This window comes from Heteronotia binoei, chromosome 1, assembly GCF_032191835.1.
Source record: "Heteronotia binoei isolate CCM8104 ecotype False Entrance Well chromosome 1, APGP_CSIRO_Hbin_v1, whole genome shotgun sequence".
Classification (NCBI taxonomy): Eukaryota; Metazoa; Chordata; class Lepidosauria; order Squamata; family Gekkonidae; genus Heteronotia; species Heteronotia binoei.
In genome coordinates this window covers 258,621,056-258,645,547 of record NC_083223.1, presented here as the reverse complement: position 1 = coordinate 258,645,547, position 24,492 = coordinate 258,621,056, and the positions used below count along the sequence as shown (strand labels likewise).

At 47.2% G+C, this 24,492-nt stretch overlaps 1 long non-coding RNA gene and 9 other non-coding genes across 10 annotated transcripts; 2 read left to right on the top strand and 8 right to left on the bottom strand.

Moving 5' to 3' along the window:
- Positions 1–173: 173 nt before the first annotated feature.
- On the bottom strand, positions 174–9,247 carry LOC132582664 (uncharacterized). Its single transcript, XR_009556198.1, has 11 exons — positions 9,187–9,247; positions 8,185–8,221; positions 6,546–6,582; positions 5,537–5,584; positions 5,202–5,227; positions 3,930–3,998; positions 3,348–3,440; positions 2,811–2,874; positions 1,173–1,221; positions 878–984; positions 174–349 (listed from the first exon to the last, which is right to left on the bottom strand). It is a non-coding gene; the product is annotated as an uncharacterized LOC132582664 (long non-coding RNA).
- LOC132589372 (small nucleolar RNA SNORD22) lies at positions 661–786 on the bottom strand. Its single transcript, XR_009556593.1, has one exon. It is a non-coding gene; the product is annotated as a small nucleolar RNA SNORD22 (small nucleolar RNA).
- On the bottom strand, positions 1,060–1,130 carry LOC132589356 (small nucleolar RNA SNORD31). The gene has a single exon (XR_009556585.1). It is a non-coding gene; the product is annotated as a small nucleolar RNA SNORD31 (small nucleolar RNA).
- LOC132589351 (small nucleolar RNA SNORD30) lies at positions 3,208–3,278 on the bottom strand. The gene has a single exon (XR_009556584.1). It is a non-coding gene; the product is annotated as a small nucleolar RNA SNORD30 (small nucleolar RNA).
- On the bottom strand, positions 3,719–3,846 carry LOC132589367 (small nucleolar RNA SNORD22). The gene has a single exon (XR_009556591.1). It is a non-coding gene; the product is annotated as a small nucleolar RNA SNORD22 (small nucleolar RNA).
- Positions 4,073–4,141, bottom strand: LOC132589361 (small nucleolar RNA SNORD31). The gene has a single exon (XR_009556587.1). It is a non-coding gene; the product is annotated as a small nucleolar RNA SNORD31 (small nucleolar RNA).
- Positions 6,806–6,880, bottom strand: LOC132589344 (small nucleolar RNA SNORD26). The gene has a single exon (XR_009556583.1). It is a non-coding gene; the product is annotated as a small nucleolar RNA SNORD26 (small nucleolar RNA).
- A 9,737-nt stretch (positions 9,248–18,984) lies between the features above and the next one.
- LOC132589116 (U2 spliceosomal RNA) lies at positions 18,985–19,175 on the top strand. The gene has a single exon (XR_009556548.1). It is a non-coding gene; the product is annotated as a U2 spliceosomal RNA (small nuclear RNA).
- A 2,212-nt stretch (positions 19,176–21,387) lies between these two features.
- On the top strand, positions 21,388–21,578 carry LOC132589113 (U2 spliceosomal RNA). The gene has a single exon (XR_009556547.1). It is a non-coding gene; the product is annotated as a U2 spliceosomal RNA (small nuclear RNA).
- Positions 21,579–22,516: 938 nt separating this feature from the next.
- On the bottom strand, positions 22,517–22,707 carry LOC132589106 (U2 spliceosomal RNA). Its single transcript, XR_009556546.1, has one exon. It is a non-coding gene; the product is annotated as a U2 spliceosomal RNA (small nuclear RNA).
- Positions 22,708–24,492: the final 1,785 nt, after the last annotated feature.

Sequence of the window (24,492 nt, the reverse complement as noted above, 5' to 3'; positions counted from 1 at the left end):
CTATGGCATGAGTAGCAAATCCAGAACTTATTTATGTGGCAACACATACTGCAATTTGCCATCCTGACCATAGTGCTCAATAAGGAGTTGGACATCTCACTGCTTGCAAGTTGTATCTCTTTAATCCACCAACAGCCAGACAATCCAGGTAAATGCTGGCAAGGAGACATACGTTCTAGCACAAGTTTGATATGGTTTAATCATTTTTTAAAAGTTGCATCCAGTATTGTATTGAGGCTGTATCCAATTAAAACACTCATATTACAACATTCTGCCCAACAAGGAACATTCAAGTGTTAATGAAGCCAAGCTGCAGCCACCGAAATGAAATTGTACATGTCCAGCAGACCTGAGAAATTAAAGAAAATCAAAGATGAGTCACTATAGCAGAAGTCCCCAATGTCCTGGTGCCCATGAGCATCACGTCACCCACCAACATCCCCCTGGCACCCACTAAGCGGTTCTATAAAATGGGCAGGGCCAAGTGGGCCTTTCACTGCCACAAGAATTTTGCCAGCATGACTGAAGATAAGCTGTGGCAGCATTTTGGCAGAGCATCTGCCTTGTGCCAGAATTTCAATGGTGCCCACAGGCTCAAAAAGGCTGGGAACCCCCTGTACGTTAAGAAAACCAGTACAACAAATACAACCATATGAACAAGTCCCATCAGACTACTCCTGCTGGAGCAGAGATTCCTCCTCTCCCTCCGCCGGCCCCAGTGGGTTCAACCTTCGCAGGTTCTGGTGCCAGAACAGATGGTAGGACAACAAGGTTTCTTCATTGGGACGCCCCTTCTCCTGTTCCCACTTTCGAGTATCAAAATTAATATTCAAGAGCTCAAGACTCCCAACCAGAAACCGTGCCTGACTGTAGTTACCTTTATGACAGGTTCTTGCTTATGGGATGGCAAGGGCTTCCTCCCCACTGCAGGTATAATCGGTATCTGAATAGGAATGCTGCAAGCCCCATGTCAATCTGAGCTTTCTGAAAAACAACAAAGCAGGATTTTAAAGCATAGCATTAAACAGCTGCTGTGATCCCTTGCCTTCACCCAAAACCTGGGACTCAGAGGGAACCACTCAGTCACAGAGATCAGACTGGGGCGGTAAAGATCTCATCACTGGAACCACAGAATTCTTGACAGCAGCTTCCCCAGCAAGGCAAACGCTCACCTTGCTTCAGACACCACCTATGACTCTCCCGCTAACTTCAGGCTATCACCTGCAACAAGAAAGTAGAGAATAGGACAGGAAATCAGCCATTCATTCTGAGCCAGAGAGAAGCAAATCCATAGTTCGGTGCAGTCTCTCAGTTGTTCTAGCGTTTTCACTGTTTTTAATATAAAAACATCAAAGTGAGCTAGGTAGTCTCATCATTAAAACTGCAGCAGGTAAACTCATTTAGTGCTGTATGCCAGCAGCTGCAAAGCTTCTGAGGCCCTAGTGACAGCCTTCTCACTCACTGGGTGTTCCAAACGCCTCCCTACAAGACAGGCTTTGCAGTGCTGCAAGTGACACAGGGAAAGTTCCAAAGATGCTGGGAGAGGATCCACTGTTATGCTTCTTCTCAAGTACAAGGGGGAACAAAATAAACCTGTTTAGCACAAAAGATGCAGCCTAGATTTCCCAGTCCTGGTAAGGAGGGCCTGAGGAAACCCTTCTTCAAAAGCCCCTCCACTATAGTGTATGCTTCCTGTCAAGCATCGATATTTCTCAATCAGTCTTTTGTTGTAAAATCAAAAGTAGCTTTATTGTAGAAACTCTGAAGCTTTACCAAGGACAGAATCCTTGGAAGCAATGACGTACACATGATTATACTGTTACTACATAGCATTAGTTCAAAGGGTAACATACAGATGCATTTTGAGCCACGGGTTCAAGGGTTAGTACATAGTATCTAGTTTACTACTAAGGAATGTAGATTATTAAAAACATCTCCGTTTCTCACACCCCCTCCAGACCCAACAAGAACTATCTGTGTGAATGTGAAGGAGAGGCACCTCACAGCCAGGCTGCAGCGTAAACATCCTTGAGCTAGATGGATTTACTATTTGCCCAACCTTTGGGGAAAAAGGAGGGAGGCGGTGGATACTAACAGTCTCCTTTCTGTCTAAGAACCCACCATTGTGCTTAGAAATATGCATGCTTGACACTTCCCCCCCAATCCTCAAGAGAAAAAAAATGCAAAAGGGAGGACATACCAGAAGGTCTTAGTAAGAGGCACTCTGTGCTGGAGCTACGAAGCCACAGCTCATGTTACCAACTCACCCTTCTCAAGATCAGGTGAGAGAAAAGAAGGAGCTGGCCCTGGGGCTGTACTCACTCCTAAAAAGAATAGGTGCTCTGCTGCACGTGGACTCTTCTTTCTTAGAAAACTACACAACTCCTAATAAACTGTTCCTTTTACATAATTGGAATACTTCTCTAAAGCCAGTGCCTCCCCGAACTGATAGCAGCTCTCCCGCTAAGTAATGGTCTTCCTGAATCCCTTGTTCATGCATACATGTAAAGCTACCTTATGCTAAATCACAGCATCAGTCCATCAAGGTCAGAGTTGTCAAGATCACACTGGCAGCAGCTTTCCAGGATCTCAGGGGGAAATCTTACAGATCCCCTACTACTTACAGATCCCTTTATCTGGAGATGGCAAAAAATTGAACCTGGGATCCTTCTGCAAACCAAGCAAATGCTCTACCACTAGGACACAGCCCCCTCCCCAAAGATGCCAAGGATAAAAACTGGGACCTTCTGCATCCAAAACAGACTTTCTCCCCACTGGGCTACAGCTGCACCCTTCCAAGTTGTTCTCACCTGTTGGGCTGCCTTATGAAGTTTTTCCTCCAGCCCAAGTCCATAACTCTGCAAGGAAGAACTGCTAAGATTAAAAAAAAAAAGAATTAGGGTAAAAGTTATTAACGAAGTCCCCTCCTATTCAAGTCAATGTCACCAAGTGTGTGAGGGATGCACACAATCCACTTCCACACCTGGAATGATGCCTATGGGCCCCACCTGCCCAACCATGTTTTACTCTAGCTGCAAAGCTGGAGGCTCTGCATCCGGTTGGAACAAGTCCTGAGATGCACTCGAGCAGGAGGCAACCTGCTAATACAGAGGGGTGAGGGACCCACTTGAGAGGCCTGTTCTGTACTTTTAAAAGAAGCCTAGCCTGGAGAGGCATACACTTATCACTTCTTAATTTCTCCCAACTGATGCTCAGATTCCGCTTCTCAACAAGGGCATTCAGCCGAACGAGATTCCAAAAGGAAGATCATCATGTCAGTGGGAAAAACCAGGACAGGATTTGGAGATTTGAGCAGATGAAGGTTTAAATCTACAGGGTAAACTCACTCTTCTACTTTGAGGCCAGACAGACAGGGTGGCCATCCAAACGTGCTCCTCATTCCTAGGACAGAGGCCTTCCGCAGCTGAGCACACTGAAAACTGGCAAAAACAAAAACCATGGAATTTTGCAGCAGTCAAAAATCTGAATGGGATGTAACACAAGCCAGCAGGTCTTTAGAAGCCTTGTGCAACTTTTTGCCTGCAAGAGCACAATTTCCAAGAGGTGCTTTCTAGAAACTGGCCCAAAAGAGATATTCTCATGCCAACAGCAGCCGTAAAGGACACTCTTAATACCCCGATGTCTATGACCCCCCTTTACTGAGATGGACACAAAGTCAGCACAGTCACATGAAGCCATTTGGAGAATGCCCTTGCATGTCCCATCAGACTGTTCCTTCTGGAGCAGAGATTCCTCCTCTCCTTCTGCCGGCCCCAGTGGGTTCAACCTTTGCAGGTTCTGGTGCCAGGACAGATGGTAAGACGTGACAGTTTTTCCTCATTGGGACCAAATGCATGCTTTAAGGCTTAAGGCCACCCCCACCACTGTCTATTCTACTAAAAATCCCCCTTCGTATAAAGAATTCTCACCTGGCGGATGAAGAGCATGATGCTCTAACTGCATTGGTCTGCAATCTGGAACGAGGACAAGCCCTGCAACTGAAGGAGGCAATGGAGTTAAGACAAGGTGCTGCGACCTCTTGTCCCTTCTTTTGAAAACTCCTGCTGGGCTTTTGGGCTCAGAGGGAACCACTCAGTCACAGAGATCAGACTGGGGCGGTGGAAGTCTCATCACTAGAGAGCCACAGCTGGTAGAGGAGGGGAAGTCACACCACAATACTTCCCAAAAAGCCCGAGGACCAAACTCGTTTTCAGGCTCAGCGGAGTCTGCATTTGCTCATGGAGAACAAGAATTAATTGCCAGTGCAGAGAACATAACACAAGTTCCTGATTCCAAAATGCGCTTGCAAGGAAGACCAGGAGCAGCTAACTGGTGCTTAAAGCACCACTTGGAGAGCAATCCTAAGCAGGTCTACTCAGAATTCTACTATGGTCTATTCCAGGTGGCCAAACGGTGGCTCTGAAACCACATGTGGTTCTTTCACACATACTGTGTGGCTCTTGAAGCCCCCACCACCCCATTGGCTGGCTTGGAGAATGCATTTAAAGTTGCTTTCTTTTCACCTCTCCCTCCCTCCTCCCATCTATTTTCCTCCTTCCTCCCACATCTGATGTTCATGTCTTGTGGCTCTCAAACATCTGACATTTATTCTATGTGGCTCTTACGTTAAGTTTGGCTACCCCTGGTCTATTCAGTAGGGCTTACTCCCAGGGAAATGTCCTCAGGATTGCACTGTTGGTCTACCACTGTTGGCCCCAGAACTTGCAAGTAAGTCACAGCTCCTTTCAGACATACTTCCAAACAAGAACTAGTGTGGTGGTTAGCGGTATGGACAGATCTGGGAGATCCAGGCTTGAATCCCTGCTCTGCCACAGAAACTTGCTGGGGGATCTGGAGCCAGCCACACATTCGGCCCAACCTGCCTCACAGGGGTATTGGGAGAATAAAAATGGAAAAGCAAGGCAAATCACTTAGGATCCTCACTTGAAAGAAAGGTGGAGTATAACAGATGTACATCATTTCAACAGCTGTGTATATCAGACAATGAACTTCTGATCCCTGCTCCATAAAGATTCAGTGCAAAGGTAAGTTTCTGTTCACACTGAAGCAGTGAACTAAAATTTCAGAATCACCAACTAAAAAAGTCAACAAAACACCATGGACCAGGAGGGAGGGGGTTCTTTCAAAAATAATTTCAAATATTAATTAATCGAAACCTGAAGAATGATCTGAACATTCACCATTCTTGATGAGAGGCATTTCATGTCTGTAAAGAAAGACGAAACCCAAATGTCAGTGGTTAAAAGCACAACCAGAGCAAAAAGGTTCTCTACCTAACGGAACTGCAGTCTGATCAGGGCTTTGGTAACTTTATTGCCATGCGACTTGTGTCGTCCAACAACTGAGGTCATCATTTCAGACTGCAGGGATTCAGTACATCTTCACCAGTCCAGCTTCTAGCTGGAAGATGCCTAATCTGCTGTGTTGCTGGAACAGAAGGGCTTGGCCAGAAAGACCCCAGAAGGGTGATCTTATTATTATTAGCCCCTCTGCAAATGCACCATTTCAAACATACCTGTAAAGGCTGCCCAGAGGAGACTGTTGTTGCTCAGGAACATGCATCCTGGAATAAATAAAAGTTTTAGTTGAAATGTCTGTGTTGGGAGGCACTGCTTCTTGATTCCTCGCTGCATCTCTCAGGACCACCGTGTGTTCTCAGACATACAAGTGACATCACCAGACAGTCAGATATATGCTTGTCGTTTTTTTACACATCACTGAACACAGGAGGAAAGGAGCAGGACCCAGGCCAAGCCCTTGATCTGCAGAGATGGGCCTTCAGGAGCTTGGCAGAGGTAAGAACAAAGCACAACAACAGCCAGAACTCTAGAAATATGTCCAGACATGCTACTTCCTAGCTAGCCTGCAGGCAGGGAAGCATTATATGCAGCAAAAACAATTTGTTGTACATGTTATTTTTGTTGTACATATTATAAATCTGGTACAAAGAACAGGCTTAACATCCATGTCTAACTGCTAAATAGGTTTGGATGAAACACTCACACTCAGTAGCCACCAAAACAAAAACTGAGGGTGACCACCAGTGTTCCTTCTAAGCTGACTCAGTGTGAGCTAGCTCAGTTTTTTAGCTTCCAGCTCACACCTTTTTGTCTTAGCTCAGGAAAAATGAACCCAGAGCAAACTAATGTATGAAGCAGCTCACGTTGAATGCCAGTAGCTTATAAAGTAGACATTTTTTTTGGTCACAAGACTCCATAGCTTAGAGGGAGTATTGGTAACCACTAAAACTGGAGGCCCTTATGTTCATGTGCAACACATTAGATGCATGGGGAAAACAAGTGGGCCACATCAAGCTTGGAAGCTTCATAAAGAGGCTGATCAAGGCTGGAAACCAAAAGCTAGATGTCTGATCTGGCCCAGCAAAACAACTGCATCCTACCTTACAGGGTGGGTGTAAATTTGACAAAGCCTCAACAAACAAGGGCAGCTGCTACCAGTCTCACCGTTGCTATGAAAATTTCACCCCCACCTCCACCAGTTCCAAAAACACGTCAGTTACTCACACGAAATGCAAATTCCGTAGCCAACTGTTCTCAACACCTGTATGGTAGGAAATAAGGAAAACATACAACAGAATGTTAATACTTCCTTCATTAACGGGGAAATAAACTTTCAACCACCCTAAAACAGCCCTCATTTCCCAGGTAAGGCAGAAGCATAACCAGTATTCTCTTTTTCAGCCGTGGAAAAATACCAAATGGCAGCTGTAGTTTGGTTACATCTACTGCACAGTCCTTTCCCACCCCTTGGTCTGGGCTTGCGTGCTACTCAGAATCTGGTAAAGGTTTTCTCCACTGAAGCTTCAGAAAGAGAGAGTTCCTGAATCTCATCTTTGTAGCACATCATGCCCACAAACCAAATACTGGACAGAGTTCTGAAGGCTTTAAACTAGTTATTAAATGGGTATCACTGGCCTGCTTAGGAATGAAAGAAGATACTGAATACAGAGTCAGCCATTGGCATAATGCTACAAGCAGCCAAATAGCTACCCAATTAAGCCTGCTTCTTTTCCTACTAGCAGCCAGTAACTCCCCATCACATATCTGCTTGACATCAGACATTTTAACTGTTTAACTGTATCTGTAAGGGGGGGCGTTACAGTAAGACGACAATGCCCATAGATTTATACCCCGCCCTTCTCGCTGAATCAGAGTCTGAGCGGCTTACAATCTCCTTTATCTTCTTCCCCCACAACAGACACCCTGTGAAGTGGGTGGGGCTGAGAGAGCTCTCTCAGAAGCTGCCCTTTCAAGGACAGCTCTACGAGAGCTATGGCTGACCCAAGGCCACTCCAGCAGTTGCAAGTGGAGTGGGGAATCAAACCCGGTTCTCCTAGATAAGAATCTGTGCACTTAATAATAATAAATTTTTGTTTATATCCTGCCCTCCCCGCCAAGGCAGGCTCAGGGCGGCTTACAAGACATGATACATATACCCTGATATAACAATAAAATACAATTAATACAATAAAATACAGTTAAAAAACAAATTCATGAATTTAAGTTAAGTAAATAATTTAAAACCGGTATAAATTAATGGTGCTACAGTTTCAGTACATATATAAATAAAGATGGCTGGATATCATTACAAGATTCCACCTTAGAAGGCAAGTTGGAAGAGAGCAGTTTTACAAGCCCTACAGAACTGGTTAAGATCCTGCAGGGCCCGCACCTCCACTACATCAAACTGGCTCTCAGTTGTTCAACAGTGAAATCAGCTCTCTAGGGAGGTGGTGAGCTCCCCCTCCCTAACAATCTTCAAGCAACAGCTGGATAAACATTTGTCAGGGATGCTCTAGGCTGATCCTGCATTGCGCAGGGGATTGATGGCCTGTATGGCCTATGATTGTATGACCTTCAAACATCTGGATACAGCGAGATAGTTTACAACTGTCCATTGTAGTCCCTCCACCACCAAATAGCAAATTATAACCTTTCCATTTGCACAGCGGGCAATATAGCTATCTTTCATCATGGCACAGAACTTTCTTCAGCTAAAGGGAAGTTTCCTGCCTGATAAAAGAGTTCTGAGAAAACACAAAAGGTCACTACATCCAAAGACTAGCATGTACTCAACATTTAGTATCCAACTGGTCAGTACTTGGGAGAAGAAGCAATAGAAACAGCTGGGCTGAATCCTCACCTGTAAAGCAGGGTCACAGAATGGTGGAAAGCAAGACCTGTAAAAATAAATACTGTTAGAGCTATAGGGACAGAACCACATGAACTTTACCACTAAACAACTTAGCCGGGCAGGAGCGGGTGACACAAAGGCAAGTCTCTTCTCAGAAACAAAATAACATCTTCAGGATATTTTTCAGAACAGGTCTGTGTTAAGTTTCATCACTGAAAGACTACCAAAAATAAAATCCTACCCACAATGCCAAGGGATGCAAGCCATCCCAGTTATCACCGTAAATGTAAGTTACACTGGGAATATTTAAGTGCTAAATACCGCAGCTTTTAAAAGGAGAGGCTCTGCTCTGGAGAGGGAGAAAGGGGGTAGTAATGGTACTTGAGAGGTGTACTATAAAATGCTTTAGAAAGAGACAAACTATGGGAAGCTTCTAGCAGCACCAAAAGGAGCAAAGCTGTTTCCCAGTCAAACACACAGGTAGGTATATGAACAAAATTTAAGTCCAGTGGCAGTTTTAATACCAACACTTGGAATTTTGTTCTGTTGCTTCAGCCCAACACACTACCCACTTGAATCTATGCACAGGTATATGATTTATAGTAAGACCCCAGTGCCTTAAAGCTGCTAAGATGTTTTCGTTTGACTGAGATTCCCCAGCGCTTGCTTTCTCAGTAATGTATCAGCACAACCTTTTCTCTTTTTCCTAGACTGATATAAAAAAAAATATCAATGCCCCCCCCCAAAAGGAGGAAATAGTAATTAGGCTTCAGACAATAGCTCTTTGAAGTTAGGGTACATTTAGAGATCTCCTACCCCCGCCGCATGCATCCATCCATCCAGCCTGCTTGCCAAATCCCTTCTAAACCTTGTCCGTCTTTCTACAGCTAGCCAATATCCACAAGGGAAGATGGCAAAGAAAGTGTAGCAAGAAACCAACAAGGCTTCTAAGGCCACAACTCCCCGCAGACCGTGGATGGCACCGGATTACAAGGCATCCCTTCCCTTTACCTTCCAATCTGAAGACTTGGCTGAAAAGAAATACTCCCCCGCCCCGTAAGGGTTAAATACTGCGAGGTCGCGGGACAGGCTGGGAAATATTTCTTCCCGGTCGCCCAATAGAAACTTTTTTCCCATTACAAAATGCGCACGCCACTTTGGGGGCGGAGTCATTGGAACAAAAAAAAAAGTTCTAGTTTAACGGCTGATTGGGTGTAAGGACGCTAATACGCATGCGCATATTCAAAACTCTCGCGTGAGAGCCCACTAACGGTTATTCAGCATTTCCTGAGTGATTTTCCACCATTAGCTTCTCACACAAAACACATAAGACGTTCTGCATATCGATGTCAAGGGAGACAATAACTCCACTCGACGTCCAGAAAAAGGGGTTCGCTACGATACGAATCATAGCCTAAGCATATTTCCGGTTTTTACCGGAAGTTCAACTTGTGCATCTTCTAATTTTTTGTCTCTATGGTTGTGACTAAGAAATGCTGACAAAATGCGCGGGAGAAATTAGAAGAAGCGGGTAGACGTTTGCGCAAGCGCGAATAGAACAGCGCGGAAATTCAGTGAAATGACGGCGGGTAGCATGTAGTTTGAGGCAGTCGCGATTGTAGAATCCGGTTTTCCTGATCTCGATCCTAAAGCACTTCAAGTTCTAAGAGAGGAGTTTCTGAGCTTGCGCAGAGTGCTTTTTCTTAGCCTGAGCGTGTGGCGCCTTGGGGTACATGGGGAAAAATCCAAACTGTCCTGAATAGAAAAGGAAAGGGGGGGGGCGCGATCCTTTGGAATGTGTTCTGCCAATCGGAGTTGTGTGGTACTGGCAACTTGTCTAGCAAAAGATTATTCTGGCATAAGCTTTAGGAGACTCTTTAGCCAACTTCTTCCACTATAGCAACTGACAGTGCATTGCAGCTACGGTTGCCAATTCCCAGGTGGGAGCAGGGGATCCTCTGGTTTGGAGGCCCTCCCCTACTTCAGGGTCATCATAAAGCGGCGGGGGGAGGGAAATGTCTGCTGGGCACTCCATTATTCCCTATAAAGACCGATTCCCATAGAGTATAATGGAGAATTGATACGCTGCTATCTTGGGCTGTGGGGGAGGGCTGTTTTTTGAGGCAGAGGCGCCAAATTTGCAGCATAGCATCCAGGTCCTCTCCCCCCAAATACCCTCAAGTTGCAAAAAGATTGGAACAGGAGATCAATTCTATGAGCCCCAAGATGGTGCCCCTATCCATTATTTCCCATGAAGGGAAGGCATTTAAAAGGTGTGCTGTCCCTTTAAATGTGATGGCCAGAACTCCCTTTGGAGTTCAATTATGCTTGTCACATCCTTGTTCCTGGCCCCACCCCCAAAGTCTCCAGATATTTATTGTATTGGACTTGACAGCCCTTATTGCAGCAATGTGTCGTAGATGCAGGCTTCCTTTGGTATCTGACAAAGGGAGGTTTGACTTGTGAAAGCCTGTGCCCTGAAAATCTTGTTGGTCTCTAAGGTGCTACTGGATTCAAATTGAGCTGTTCTACTCAAGATCAATACAGTTAATCTCTGAAACAAACTTCGTTAATTAGTTGTTGTAGATTTTAATTTAATTTTTAGATTTATATCCTGCCCTTTTCCGAAAGTAGGCTCAGGGCAGCTTACAGCACGGGTTGTATGGCTGTGGTCTTGGCATTGTGAGGCCTGAAGTTAAGTTTTGCTGCTTGGCAAAACTGTTGAGGCAGCAAAATCCCTTTCTTCAGAACAGTGCCTCAAAGCAAAGAGCCATTTCAGGCTTTGCTCCATATCCTGAACTCGAGGTACTTCAGCAGAGATCAGGAAATACCACTGTTAAGTCTGCAGGGAACACACTGCTTCTTGCTGTGCTGTGTTTAGATACCTGAGGAGTGATGAGAGAGGGAAAATAGGGTGCTCAAGATTGTGGATGGATAATCTCTGAATCCCAGAGCCAGGAGGCAACATCATGGGAAGACTTTGACCTCTGTGCCCTCCAGAGGAACTGGTTGGTCTCTATGTGAGACCGGGTGCTGGGATAAGAGAACTCCATGTTCTGTGGAGCGCTCTTATCCCAAGGAAATTCCACCTGCTATTGTTGCAGGTGGACCTCCTAGCCAATTGACAAAGTGGAAAACACAAAATGTGGGAGGATCTGATGCATAACAGCGGGACATCTGCCTTGCATATGTGCCTCTTTTTGTGCACCACTTTCATATTTGTAAATAATGAAAATACTAGAAAGGCATTGTTAGACTCCAGTGATCTCTCTCACATCCAAACTAAATTAAGACTACAATATCTGGTTCTGTATTTGGCCACATTTGGCTCAAGAGGCATTCATGGCATTCCCTTGAACATATAAACATATGAAGCTGCCTTATACTGAATCAGACCCTGGAACCATCAAACTCAGTATTGTCTTCTCAGACTGGCAGCAGCTCTCCAGGGTCTCAAGCTGAGGTTTTTCATACCTATTTGCCTGGACCCTTTTTTGGAGATGCCAGGGATTGAATCTGGGACCTTCTGTTTACCAAGCAGATGCTCTACCACTGAGCCACCGTCCCTCCCCTTGATAGTGAGAAACATGCCAAGAAATCTTCACTGCAGTGAACTTCACAGAATCATCTGTCACCTTCTCACACTGTATGTGTGCAGAGCAAGGCAGGAGGCCTATTTACCCAGCAAGCAGGCCCTTCCCAAAGGCAGCCATGAACAGAATGGGTGGCAATTCAATGACCTAGCTGAGGGCAATGACCCACCAGCTGAAGACCACGCTAACAGCTCCATTTTGCAACAGTGAATTCCATGTGTATCAACAAAGTGATTGCCACAATAGCATCACTTGCACTGTATATCAGACTTTTACGTTAACACCACCTTGTGCAAAAAATTTTGTTTTGTCTGTTCTGAACCTATGGCCAGCCCATCAGCAAAACCAGCCCTAGGATGGCATGGGTTCAAATCTCACAACTTCTTGCCCTCTTGCTTCTGTCAAGAACTTATTAGATGGCCTCAGGGAAGCCCTTTTCTCTCACACACACCCAGTCTGGGAATAATACTGATTTACTTGACAAGGGTTTTACAAGGATTAAAGCATGATGTGCGGGGGAATATGTCATTACATCATATAATGCAGAGTAGAATCAGAGTTGGAAGGGACCTCCAGGGTCATCTAGTCCAACCCCCTGCACAATGCAGGAAAATTACAACAAATACCTCCCCCTAAATTCACAATATCCTCATTGCTGTCAGATGGCCATCTAGCTTCTGTTTAAAAACCTCCAAGGAAGGAGAGCCCACCACCTCCTGAGGAAGCCTGTTCCACTGAGGAACTGCTCTAGTGGTCAGGAAGTTCTTCCTGACGTTGAGCCGGAAACTCTTTTGATTTAATTTCAATCCAGTATTTTAACTGATTCTTCTCTCAATGCAGAGATGAACTGTAACTAAAAATCAAAATGTGCCAACCCCCACTGTGGTATAAAACCAAAGAACTGATAGTTTGCCATCCTTTAACAGCAAAACTGGCTGGCTGAGGCAGGCCCGGCACATGGGAGTAGGTCATGCAGACGGCTACCTTGAGCGCCACATGGCCAGGACGCCGCAAGGTGCCCCCTCCCCACACGCCAGCTGGCGCAGCTCTGACTCTTTCCCCCTCCTGAAACTCGGGCGGAGGAAAGAGGCAATTCGGCCTCACTTTCGGGCTGCCTCTCCTACAGGGAAGACAGCCCGAGAGCGAGGACGAGCCCCTGCACAAGCTCTTTCCCCCACCTGAGACTCAGGCAGAGGAAAGAGGCCGCTCGGCTTCGCTCTTGGGCTGGCTTCCCTGCAGGAAAGGCATCCCAAGAGCGAAGAGGACACCCCGCACCGGCTCTTTCCCCTGCCCGAGACTCAGGCAGAGGAAAGAGGTGCAGGAAGTTGGGGGGGGGGGTTGCAAACGGCACTGGGGGCCCTCCCCCACTGGAGGGGGGTGGAGCCCGCTGCCCTTCCAGACTTTGCAGAGGCTTGGGAATCCTCTGCAAAGTTGGGGGGTGACACTGACGTCACCGGCGCATGCTAAAATAGGTGGGGGGGATCACAGTCCGGCCTAGGGGCGCAGGAACCCCTAGCACCGGGCCTGGCTGAGGGAAGCCACCTCAATAGAGCTAACTGTAGCTTTCACATGAGTCTCTTGTCATCCAGGGCTTTTTTTCTGGGGGAACACACTTGAATGGAGTTCCAGAATGTTTTTGTGGAGACAGAATCCTCAAGAAATGTTTAAAAGTTCATGAGGGGCACCCGAGGGTGGGGGAAATGACATCACTTCTGATGTCACCAACATATTTTTAAAAATTAAAGATTGAAATGAGGGGATGTTTCAAAGTCATCCAGCGTTTGACACCAAAAGCAAGACCCGAAAAAGAACTAAGGAAGTTGGTGACATGTCTAAAGTTTAGAAACGGCTTTAAAGTAGAGGTTACCCCATAATGCATGGAAATAACATGAGAACCAGTTTGGTGCAGTGGTTAAGTGCTGGACTCTTATCTGGGAGAACTGGGTTTGATTCCCCACTCCTCTACTTACAGCTGCTGGAATGGCCTTGGGTCAGCTATAGCTCTGGCAGGAGTTGTCCTTGAAAGGGCAGCTAATGTGAGAGCCCTCTCAGCCCCACCCACCTCACAAGGTGTCTGTTATGGGGGGAGAAGATATGTCTAAAGTTTAGAAACGGCTTTAAAGTAGAGGTTACCCCATAATGCATGGAAATAACATGAGAACCAGTTTGGTGCAGTGGTTAAGTGCTGGACTCTTATCTGGGAGAACTGGGTTTGATTCCCACTCCTCTACTTACAGCTGCTGGAATGGCCTTGGGTCAGCTATAGCTCTGGCAGGAGTTGTCCTTGAAAGGGCAGCTAATGTGAGAGCCCTCTCAGCCCCACCCACCTCACAAGGTGTCTGTTATGGGGGGAGAAGATAAAGGAGATTGTAAGCCACTTTGAGTCTCTGATTCAGATAGAAGGGTGGGGTATAAATCTGCAATTCTTCAAGGAATCTCATGTGTTTCTCCTTCATTTCCCTCCTAAGAGTTCCAGCACCTCTTCTTCCAGAAAAAAAATGCTGCTATCATCTCAGTTTCCTGGTCTGCAGTAACTGCAATAAGGGACATTGGCCATAGAATTATCACAAGGGCTAACAGAATAGATTAAGAAGCTGGTATAGGGCCAGGCTGGGTCGAAATACCCATTCAGACATGGCTGACTTATTGGGTGACCTTGGGCAAGTAACCTACCTCCCAGGCCTGTTGTCAGGGTAGAAACAAGAACGATGACCACTGCACTGAGCTCTTTGGAGGAAATAAGGGGGGGGGGAGAAAGAAAGCTATTATTTATTTGGTTGTGTCTAAACAGGGCTCATCAAGAGAGGGAAAACATGTCATTTACATTTTATGGATTGTGGAGGGTCCACTGTGGAAGAAGCTGGGTGTCCAAGCCCACAAGGAGCGTTTGGAGGAAAGAGCAAGTGTCAAATGTTTGATTTTAATTATATATTGTGAAATGTTAATTTAAAGTGTAATTTTATACTTTTATGTTAGTTTTATATATGTTGTAAGCCGCCCTGAGCCACTCGGTGGGAAGAGCGGGATATAAATCCCAGATAAATAAATAAATAAAATAAATAAGTAAGAACGCCACCTCCTCTTCTGCTTTTCTTTCATGGTTTCTTTTCCCCTTCTCTATATTGCTACTGATGCAGCAAAACGGGGTTTTCATGGACAAGAATCTGACATTTTTTGTAGACTACAAAATGAGCCCGTCCCTGGGACTGTGAGCTCTCTATCCAGCCCCTCAGGCCAATTTGAGGTGTGCCTCCTCCCTCTTTTTGCCCCATTGCCACCTGGCAAAGATGGCGCATGCCTGGAGTCTCTATTGCCTCATGATCTGTGTCCTCCTCCTCTGCTTTGGATTCAATTTTTGATTTTCCTGCTCCCTCTTTTCTTTCCCTGCCCTGAAACAAAGAACTGCAGGAGGACCTAGAATCATAGTTTGGGTTGCATGCTTACAGAGGGCTTCCCTCCCTTGTTGCGATCTGAAGAGAAACTATTTGCTAAGTATTGCATCCAATTTGACAAACTAGTGTTAAATGGCTCCCTCCCTTGTTGTTTTTTAAAGGACAGACTGCTGCTGTTTGAGTGTATTGCAGTTTTTATTCAGATTAAATTTTTTATTAAGGCAGAATGGAATTTTCTGGCCACCCCCTTCTAGTGCAGCTCACTGATCTCTACAAAATACTGCTGTGGGGGAGGAACATATCAAAGGAATAAAATGGGGGTGGGGGTTGCAATGGGAAGGGATCAGCGGAAATTGCCCATTTCCTCTGGATCCAATCCCTTGTGAGTTGCCTCAAGTGTTTTTTAAATGGAGAATGAGGATAAACATATGGAGCAGAAGTCCATCAGTGGCTATTAGCCATGATGTATAGATGGAACACATCCCCGTGGTGCAGAATGGTAAAGCTGCAGTACTGCAGTCGGAGCCCTCTGTTCATGACCTGAGTTCAATCCCAGGGGAAGCTAGATCAGGTAGCCGGCTCCAGGTTGACTCAGCCTTCCATCCTTCCGAGGTCGGTAAAATGAGTACCCAGCTTGCTGGGAGGGAAGTGTAGATGACTGGGGAAGGCAGTGGCAAAACTGCCCCATAAAAAAGTCTGCTGTGAAAACATTATGAGAGCAACATCACCCCAGAGTCGAAAACGACCGGTGCTTGCACAGGGGACTACCTTTACTGTTTTTTATAGATGGAACACTCTGTCTGGGGCAACTATGCTCTATATTCTTGGTGCTTGGGGGACCACAGTGGGAGGGCATCTGGAACTCCAGCCCTGCTGGTGGATCTCCTGCTGGCAACAAAGGGACAGCTCCTTTTAGTCTCCCCACCCAGCCACATGAGCTCAGAGCCCATTAACCAGTCTGGATGTCAGTTTGTGAGACCCAGAGCCTGCCAGAACTAAGACAGTCAACTGAGAGATGTTTACACATCAAAGACATCCGACTGGGTTGTAAGCCCAAAACCCTGGGGCTCAGTGGAACTTTCCCCAGACTTTGCCAGACTTCAGGGCACCATCTTGCTACTCCATCTCCATAACTATCAGGGGCCCCCTCTGCCCACCTGCCTCTCATTCACAACTCGGAAGTCAAATAGAACAAAGCAGGAGTCAAGTTGCACCTTTAAGATGAACAAAGTTTTATTCAGAACGTAATATTTCCTATGCACGTATACTTCTTCAGACGAGGGGATAAGGTACAGTAGGCTGAAATACATGTTGGTGGATTAAGAGTGCAAACTGATCCAAAGCTAGGATCACATGGCCATTTGGTCAGGTAATAAAAGTTGCCTGCCAATTGGTGTTGTGGCAAGTCTAGGTAAAACAAAAGGACATGTATTTCCTTGTTCTTGTCTACCTAATTTACTTCTCAGCATCATTCTATACATTGTAAACATCATTCTAGTTTGCCATTAGAAAAAAAATACATAAAATGAAAATGGGTTAAGTATATGTAATGAGATAAACAGCCAATATTCCTTATTTGAGTATGTCAATACAAAGCATTCTGATACACTGTTATTAAAGAGAAGTACATTGGAATACTGTGGATGTATAGCTATACTCACTGAGAGTGGGTTTAGCATACGTAATGGGATAAAAAACCAATATCCCTGTTCAGTCCTGAGGAGGTGTTTGTTCCAAGTTTCATAATAATTTAATACTAAAGGGTAAAGGTAGTCTCCTGCGCAAGCACCAGTCGTTTCCGACTCTGGGATGATGTTGCTCTCACAATGTTTTCACGGCAGACTTTTTACGGGGTGGTTTGCCATTGCCTTCCCCAGTCATCTACACTTTCCCCCCAGCAAGCTGGTTCCTCATTTTACCGACCTTGGAAGGATGGAAGGCTGAGTCAACCTGGAGCCGGCTACCTGAACCAGCTCCCGCTGGGATCGAACTCAGAGAACTAAGAGGGGCCACTGTTAATGTCTGTCTTCTGGAAATGCACTGTGAGTCTGCTGCAGTCGAATCAGAGACCCTTGTGGCGCCATGAAAGACGAAGAGTCGTATGCAGATTTAATAGTGGGGAGGGGAGAATTAGCTCAATACTAAAGTAGGTACTCATTTGCATATTAGGCGACACCCCCGATGTCACCATTGTTTCACATTGGGCTTTTTATAGGAAAAAAACTCAGCAAGAACTCATTTGCATGTTAGGCCACACCCTCTGACACAAAGCCAGCCAGAACTACGTTCCTGCTAAAAAAAAAAAGCCCTGACTAAAAGTGATTGTCCCTCCTTTTACCTGGGGTTTAAGTATCCTATTCAGATTCATCCTAGATTGCCCATCCACCAGCCTTTCCAATGGGTGCGTGGATCCTTCTCTGCAAAGTAACAGTCACACTCCCACACCTTGTCCTGGGAAAGCGGGGGGCTTCTAGCCTGTGGTTGTAATAACCCCCCCACCCCCCTCTGTCAACAGCTCTTGGTTCAGGGTATTCCTGTGAGCTGCAGGTGCTTCAGAACAAGAAGAGTCCTGCAGGATTGGACGTTCCTCTCCACATCCCTCTTTTCAGCAAAGGCCAGCTAGAGCCCTCCAGGACACCCACAAGATGGACATGAAGGAAACAGCCCTCCTGCAAACTGGTAGACCGCCTCTAAACTGGGAGGTCCCCTTATTCATGTCTAGCTCCTGGCTTTATTCGTTTTTAGGGATTGCATGGGGAGGAGGTTGGGGGGGTCGTTTTCTTCAGGACAGACTGCTGCTTTTTGAGTGTTCTGCAGCTTTTATCCACATAGATATTATCTTTATTAAAGCAGAATGGAATTTTCTTCCATGCCACCCCCTTCCACTGCACCTCACTGATCTTGGAGAGGAGGGGAGGGGGGCTCTGCAGTGGGAAGGGGAAATCAGTGGAAAGTGCCAGTTTAGTCTGGATCTAACCCTTTGCGAGTTGCCTCAAGTGTTTTTAAATGGAGTATGAGGATCGCAAAGCTACTTAAAAGCTGCATTTCCCAATGCCCCTACCCCATTGGTCAGGATAGAAATTTGCTTAGCCTGGACATGTTACCCGTTTTCGGTTGGTTTGGGATTAGATACAATAGCTTTCTTTCTCCAGGTATCCTGGAGGGGCTGGTTATTATGGGCTATCATTTCCTAGGGAATCTGGCTGGCACGATTTCACTTTAACAGGCTGATCTACTTTTTGTAAGAAGAAACAAATAGTGAACTTGATTTTCTTGTTGGGAAATCTGGCACTGCTCCACTCCTCCAGGTTAACCGAGACGCATAAGATTTGGATTGCAGACCGCCAAGGACTGGCAGGGCAGGAGAAACCAGCAAGGAAACCAAAGGGAGAAGAAAATACGACTCTGGAGGAGGCGGGAATGCCCGCTTCTCTCGCGCCATTTCTCCTTAGCGGTTTCTGAGCAGCCGGGAACGTCCCGCCCCTTTGAAAAACGTCTCCAGGAGGCGGAAAACACGGAGACAGAAAGGCCCCGGAAGCCGATAATCGAAAAGGGTTAACAGAAGTGCCGTGCATCATGGGAAAGGGGGCGGGCGTATGCAGATCACCGAGCCCGGCATTCCAAGCGGTGAAATTGACAAAACCGCATTTCAGGAGGCGGCTGACCGGGAAGGCGGGAAGAGCGGCGGCTTCGGAATGCAGCGGGCGGCCTCCTGGCCCCGGCTGAGCTGGCTGCGGCCTTCGGCACGCGAGGCTGGGGGTGGCTCGCTTAACCTGGAAGCCTATCGGGTCGCTAGGGAAGGCACTTTCGGAGAGCTTTGCGGTATCGCTTCTCGGCCTTTTGGCTAAGATCAAGTGTAGTATCTGTTCTTATCAGTTTAATATCTGATACGTCCTCTATCTGAGGACTATATATTAAATGGATTTTTGGGACTGGGAGATGGAATAGGGGCTTGCTCCGTCCACTCCACGCATCGACCTGGTATTGCAGTACCTCCAGGAACGGTGCACCTCCCCCCGGGGAGAATATCGATGGTTCAAAAACAGACTGAGAAAAATCTACTTCTTTTCTTTCTCGTCTTTCTCTTCTTTTGTTTTTGATATAATTCTCATTTCCCTCCCTTCTCTTCCCATGTGACAAAAGTGGTTTATACTTTTACAAAAATACATAAATAAAAAACGGAGCTCTTTATTGCTTGGGCGAGAAAAGAGAGGCCTCCCCCGGGGGTCTGGCCGCTGAAATCAGTGGCGGCGGCAGCCAGGACGTTCTGCGCTCCTTTCTGGCTCCAGCCAGTCAGGCTTCCCCGCCCATCCTCAACAAGCAGCTCTGGCAGGGGCTGGGGAGACTGCTGGCGCTCTTATTTTCGTGACCACCTCAGTTTGGGCCCTGCTACTCCCCGCCCCTCACTTTCCCCTCGTGCCTCCCCCTCCCCGCACACACTTAAAACTTCCTAGCTAGGACTAGGAGCCTGACCTGCAGGGTCCCACGGGTGGGGTGGAAGGAAGTGATTTCAGCATAGATCTATTCAGACTTAAAAGCAGATGTGACTTTTATTTAGAGAATATTCAAAACACAATTACAAAACACATTGCAAATGGAGTAAACTACGCTTGACGAAGAACCAAATAAATGCTTCTATACCCGGCCTAGAGTTCGATCGCAGTGGAAGCTGGTTTCAGGTAGCCGGCTCCAGGTTGGCTCAGCTTTCCATCCTTCTGAGGTCGGTAAAGCTTTACCTCAGCTTGCTGGAGGTAAAGTGTAGATGACTGGGGAAGGAAATGGCAAACCACCCCGTAAAAAGTCTGCCATGAAAACGTTGTGAAAGCAGTCACCCCAGAGTCAGAAACGACTGGTGCTTGCACAGGGGATTACCTTTACCTTTTTAAAAAAAGTAATACTAAAGTAATTGTCCCTCCTTTTACCTGGGGTTTAAGTATCCTATTCAGACTCATCCTAGATTTCCCATTCACCAGCCTTCCCTCTGGGTGGGTGGATCCTTCTCTGCAAAGTAACAGTCACCCTCCCACAACACCTTGTCCTGGGAAAGGAGGGGGGGCTTCTAGCCTGTGGTTGTAATACACCCCCCCCCCCCCCCCGCTAATCAACAGCTCTTGGTTCAGGCCAGAGTATTCCTGTGATTTGCAGGGGGCACCTCAGAACACAGGAGCCCTGCAGGGTTGGACCAAAGAGACCTCTTTCCACTTCCCTCTTCCCAGCAAAGGCCAGCTAGATCTCTCCAGGACACCCACAAGCTGGACATGAAGGTAACAGCCCTCCTGCAGACTGGCAGAATGCTTCTGAATTAGGAGGTCCTATTATTCATGTCTGGCTCCTGGCTTTATTCGTTTTTAGGGATTGCATGGGGATGGGTTTTTTTGGGGGGGAGGGGGTCATTTTCTTTAGGACAGACTGCTGCTGTTTGAATGTTCTGCAGCTTTTATCCAGGTAGATGTAATTAAGGAAGAATGGAACTTTCTTGCCTCTCCCACTGCAGCTCACTGATCTTGGAGATGCTGCTCTGTGGGGCGGGGGGGGGGGGGGAGCGGGCGGGGGAAGAGACCAGAGGAATAACTGGGGGGGGGGGGGGGTTTGTCTGCAGTGCCTTTCCTGACGTCCTTACCGCATTGGTCAGGATAGAAATATGCCTTTGCTTGGCCTGGACATGTTGCCCCTTTTTCGGCTAGTTTGGGATTAGAGACAATGACTTTCTTTCTCCAGGTACCCCGGAGGGGCTGGTTATTACGGGCTATCCTTTTCTAGGGAATCTGGCTGGCACGATTTCACTTTAACTGGCTGATCTGCTTTTTGTAAAAGTAAAAACAGTGAACTCTCATTTTCTTGTTAGGAAATCTGATCCATTCCTCCAAGTTAACCGAGATGCATAGAATTCGAATTGCAGAGAAAATACGAGTCTGACGGAGGAGGCGTCCTCCTAACAGTTCTCCCTTATTGTAAAAGACAGGAAAGTGCCGTCCATCATGGGAAAGGGGGCGGGCGTATGCAGATCACCGAGCCCGGCATTCCAAGCGGGGAAATTGACAAAACCGCCTTTCAGGAGGCGGCTGACCGGGAAGGCGGGAAGAGCGGCGGCTTCGGAATGCAGCGGGCGGCCTCCTGGCCCCGGCTGAGCTGGCTGCGGCCTTCGGCACGCTAGGCTGGGACGTGGCTCGCTTAACCTGGAAGCCTATCGGGTCGCTAGGGAGGGCACTTTCGGGGAGCTTTGCGGTATCGCTTCTCGGCCTTTTGGCTAAGATCAAGTGTAGTATCTGTTCTTATCAGTTTAATATCTGATACGTCCTCTATCTGAGGACTATATATTAAATGGATTTTTGGGACTGGGAGATGGAATAGGGGCTTGCTCCGTCCACTCCACGCATCGACCTGGTATTGCAGTACCTCCAGGAACGGTGCACCTCCCCCCGGGGAGAATATCGATGGTTCAAGAACAGACTGAGAAAAATCAATCTTATCTCTCTAACCTTTTTTCTCTTTTTCATTTTTCTATTAATAAGTACACCGAGGATTGGACTAATGATCCTAGAGGTCCCTTCCTGTATTATTCTGAAGATCCTTCCTGTGTCGAGTGCTGAAATAATTCTTGCTGAAATCAGTTTTTCTCTGAAGCGATCACTTTCTGCCCAGGGTTGGGCTGGAGACAGAGAGGCTTCTTCTACAGAGGAGACCAGGAGGGGAGGCTGGCTGTGGAGGGGTGGGGGCTCACAGCATGGGCTTCTTGCCTGCCCCGCGGGCCGGAGAACCGGCACTCTGCTTCTCCGGGGTCTGATCGCTGAAGGCTCCAGCCCAGCGCTCCTTTCACGCTCCAGCCAGCCAGGCTTCTCCCCCCCCCCCGCCCCGTCAACAATCAGATCTGGCTGGGGCTGCTGCAGCGGCTCTCATTTTCATGGCCTCATTTTGGGCCCCACCACTTTTCCCGTGCCCCCTAAAATTTTCCAGCTAGGAGCCTGAGGGAGGGTAAGGAAGCTATTTCAGTTTAAATCTATTTAGATTTAAGGACACCACACCTCAAATCAACTAAACGCTTCTATGTCCGGCTCAGTTAAGGCCTCAAGAGACAGACCTCAGGGACTTAGTCCTGAATCCCACCATTCTATTGCACCACCACCTCGTGCCTATTATGAAACAGAGTCGGGAGTCCCTTTTCTGTTGGAGCAAATAAGTTTATAACAGTTAAGACAAAACCACTTGAGTGTGAAAAGTTAAGATGAAACAGGGAGAAATGAAAATAACCAGTAAGGGGGGGGGGGGGGAAGAGAAGAGAAACAAAAGAGAGAGAAATGTAACTTACAAGAGTGAAATTTTTCAGTCTGTTTTTGAACCATCGATATTCTCCCCGGGGGGAGGTGCACCGTTCCTGGAGGTACTGCAATACCAGGTCGATGCGTGGAGTGGACGGAGCAAGCCCCTATTCCATCTCCCAGTCCCAAAAATCCATTTAATATATAGTCCTCAGATAGAGGACGTATCAGATATTAAACTGATAAGAACAGATACTACACTTGATCTTAGCCAAAAGGCCGAGAAGCGATACCGCAAAGCTCCCCGAAAGTGCCCTCCCTAGCGACCCGATAGGCTTCCAGGTTAAGCGAGCCACGTCCCAGCCTCGCGTGCCGAAGGCCGCAGCCAGCTCAGCCGGGGCCAGGAGGCCGCCCGCTGCATTCCGAAGCCGCCGCTCTTCCCGCCTTCCCGGTCAGCCGCCTCCTGAAAGGCGGTTTTGTCAATTTCACCGCTTGGAATGCCGGGCTCGGTGATCTGCATACGCCCGCCCCCTTTCCCATGATGGACGGCACTTCCGTTAATTCCTGGCGGCTTCCGGGGCGTTTCCCATCATGAGTTCTTGGTTTTCATTCCCCGCCTCCGAGAGGCGGCTTTTCAAAGTAGCGTTACGTGCCAGGTTGCTCAAAAACTCTTAAGGAGAAATGGCCCGAGAGAAGGAGTGAGCATTCTTGCCTTTTGCGATGAAGGAGAACTGTTAGGAGGTCGCCTCCTCCTCCAGACATGTATTTTCTTCCTCTTCCTTTGATTTCCTTGCTGGTTTCTCCTGCCCTGCCAGTCCTTGGGTGTCTGCAATGCAAATGTTATGCATAACCTGGAGGAGTAAAACAGTGCCAGATTTCTAAATAAGAAATTCAAATTCATTTTTTTTAAAGGCAGATCAGCCTGTTAAAGTGAAAGCGTGCCAGCCAAAGGATAGCCCATATTAAGCAGCCCCTCCAGGGGACCTATGTGGCCCTGTGGCACAGAGTGGTAAAGCAGCAGTACTGTGGTCTGAACTCTCTGCTCACGACCTGAGTTCGATTATGGTGGAAGCTGGATTCAGGTAGCCTGCCCAAGGCTGACTCAGCGTTCCGTCCTTCCGAGGTCGGTAAAATGAGTGCCCAGCTTGCTGGGGGGAAAGTGTAGATGACTGGGGAAGGCAATGGCAAACCACCCCATAAAAAGTCTGCTGTGAAAACGTTGTGAAAGCGTCACCCCAGAGTCAGAAATGACCGGTGCTTACACAGGGGACCTTTCCTTTTCCCATGGAACCTAAGTGAAAATGATTGTATCTAATCTCAAACCAGCCGAAAAAGGGCAACATGTCCAGGCCAAGCAAAGACATATTTCTATCCTGACCAATGGTGTATGGGCATTGGGAAATGTAAAATATCAGTTTCCACTGATTTCCCCTTCCCACTGCAGACACCCCCCCCCCCCTTATTCTGCTGGTCCAGGATCAGTAAGCTGCAGTGGAAGGGAGAGGCAAGAAAGTTCCATTCTGCCTTAATAAAGATAATATCTACCTGGATAAAAGCTGCAGAACGTTCAAACAGCAGCAGCTTGTCCTGAAGAAAAGGAGTCTTCTCCTCCCCCCCCCCAACCCCCCCCCCATGCAGTCCTTAAAAACGGATATAGCCAGCAGCCAGACATGAATAATGGGACCTCCCAGTTTAGAGGCAGTTTACCAGTCTGCAGGAGGGCTGTTTTCTTCATGTCCAACTTGTGGGTATCCTGGAGAGATCTAGCTGGCCTTTGTTGGAAAGAGGGAAGTGGAAAGAGGGCCCTTTAGTCCTACTCTGCAGGGCTCCTCTTGTTCTGAAGCGCCTCCTGCAGACACAGGAATACCCTGAACCAAGAGCTGGGGGGGAGTGGGGAGTTATTACAACCACAGGCTAGATTTTTGATTATCTTAAAAAGTTCAATAAAAACTGTTTTTTTAAAAAACCCACAGGCTAGAAGCCCTCCCTCCTTTCCCAGGACAAGGTGTTGTGGGAAGGTGACTGTTACTTTGCAGAGAAGGATCCACGCACTCAGAGGGAAGGCTGGTGAATGGG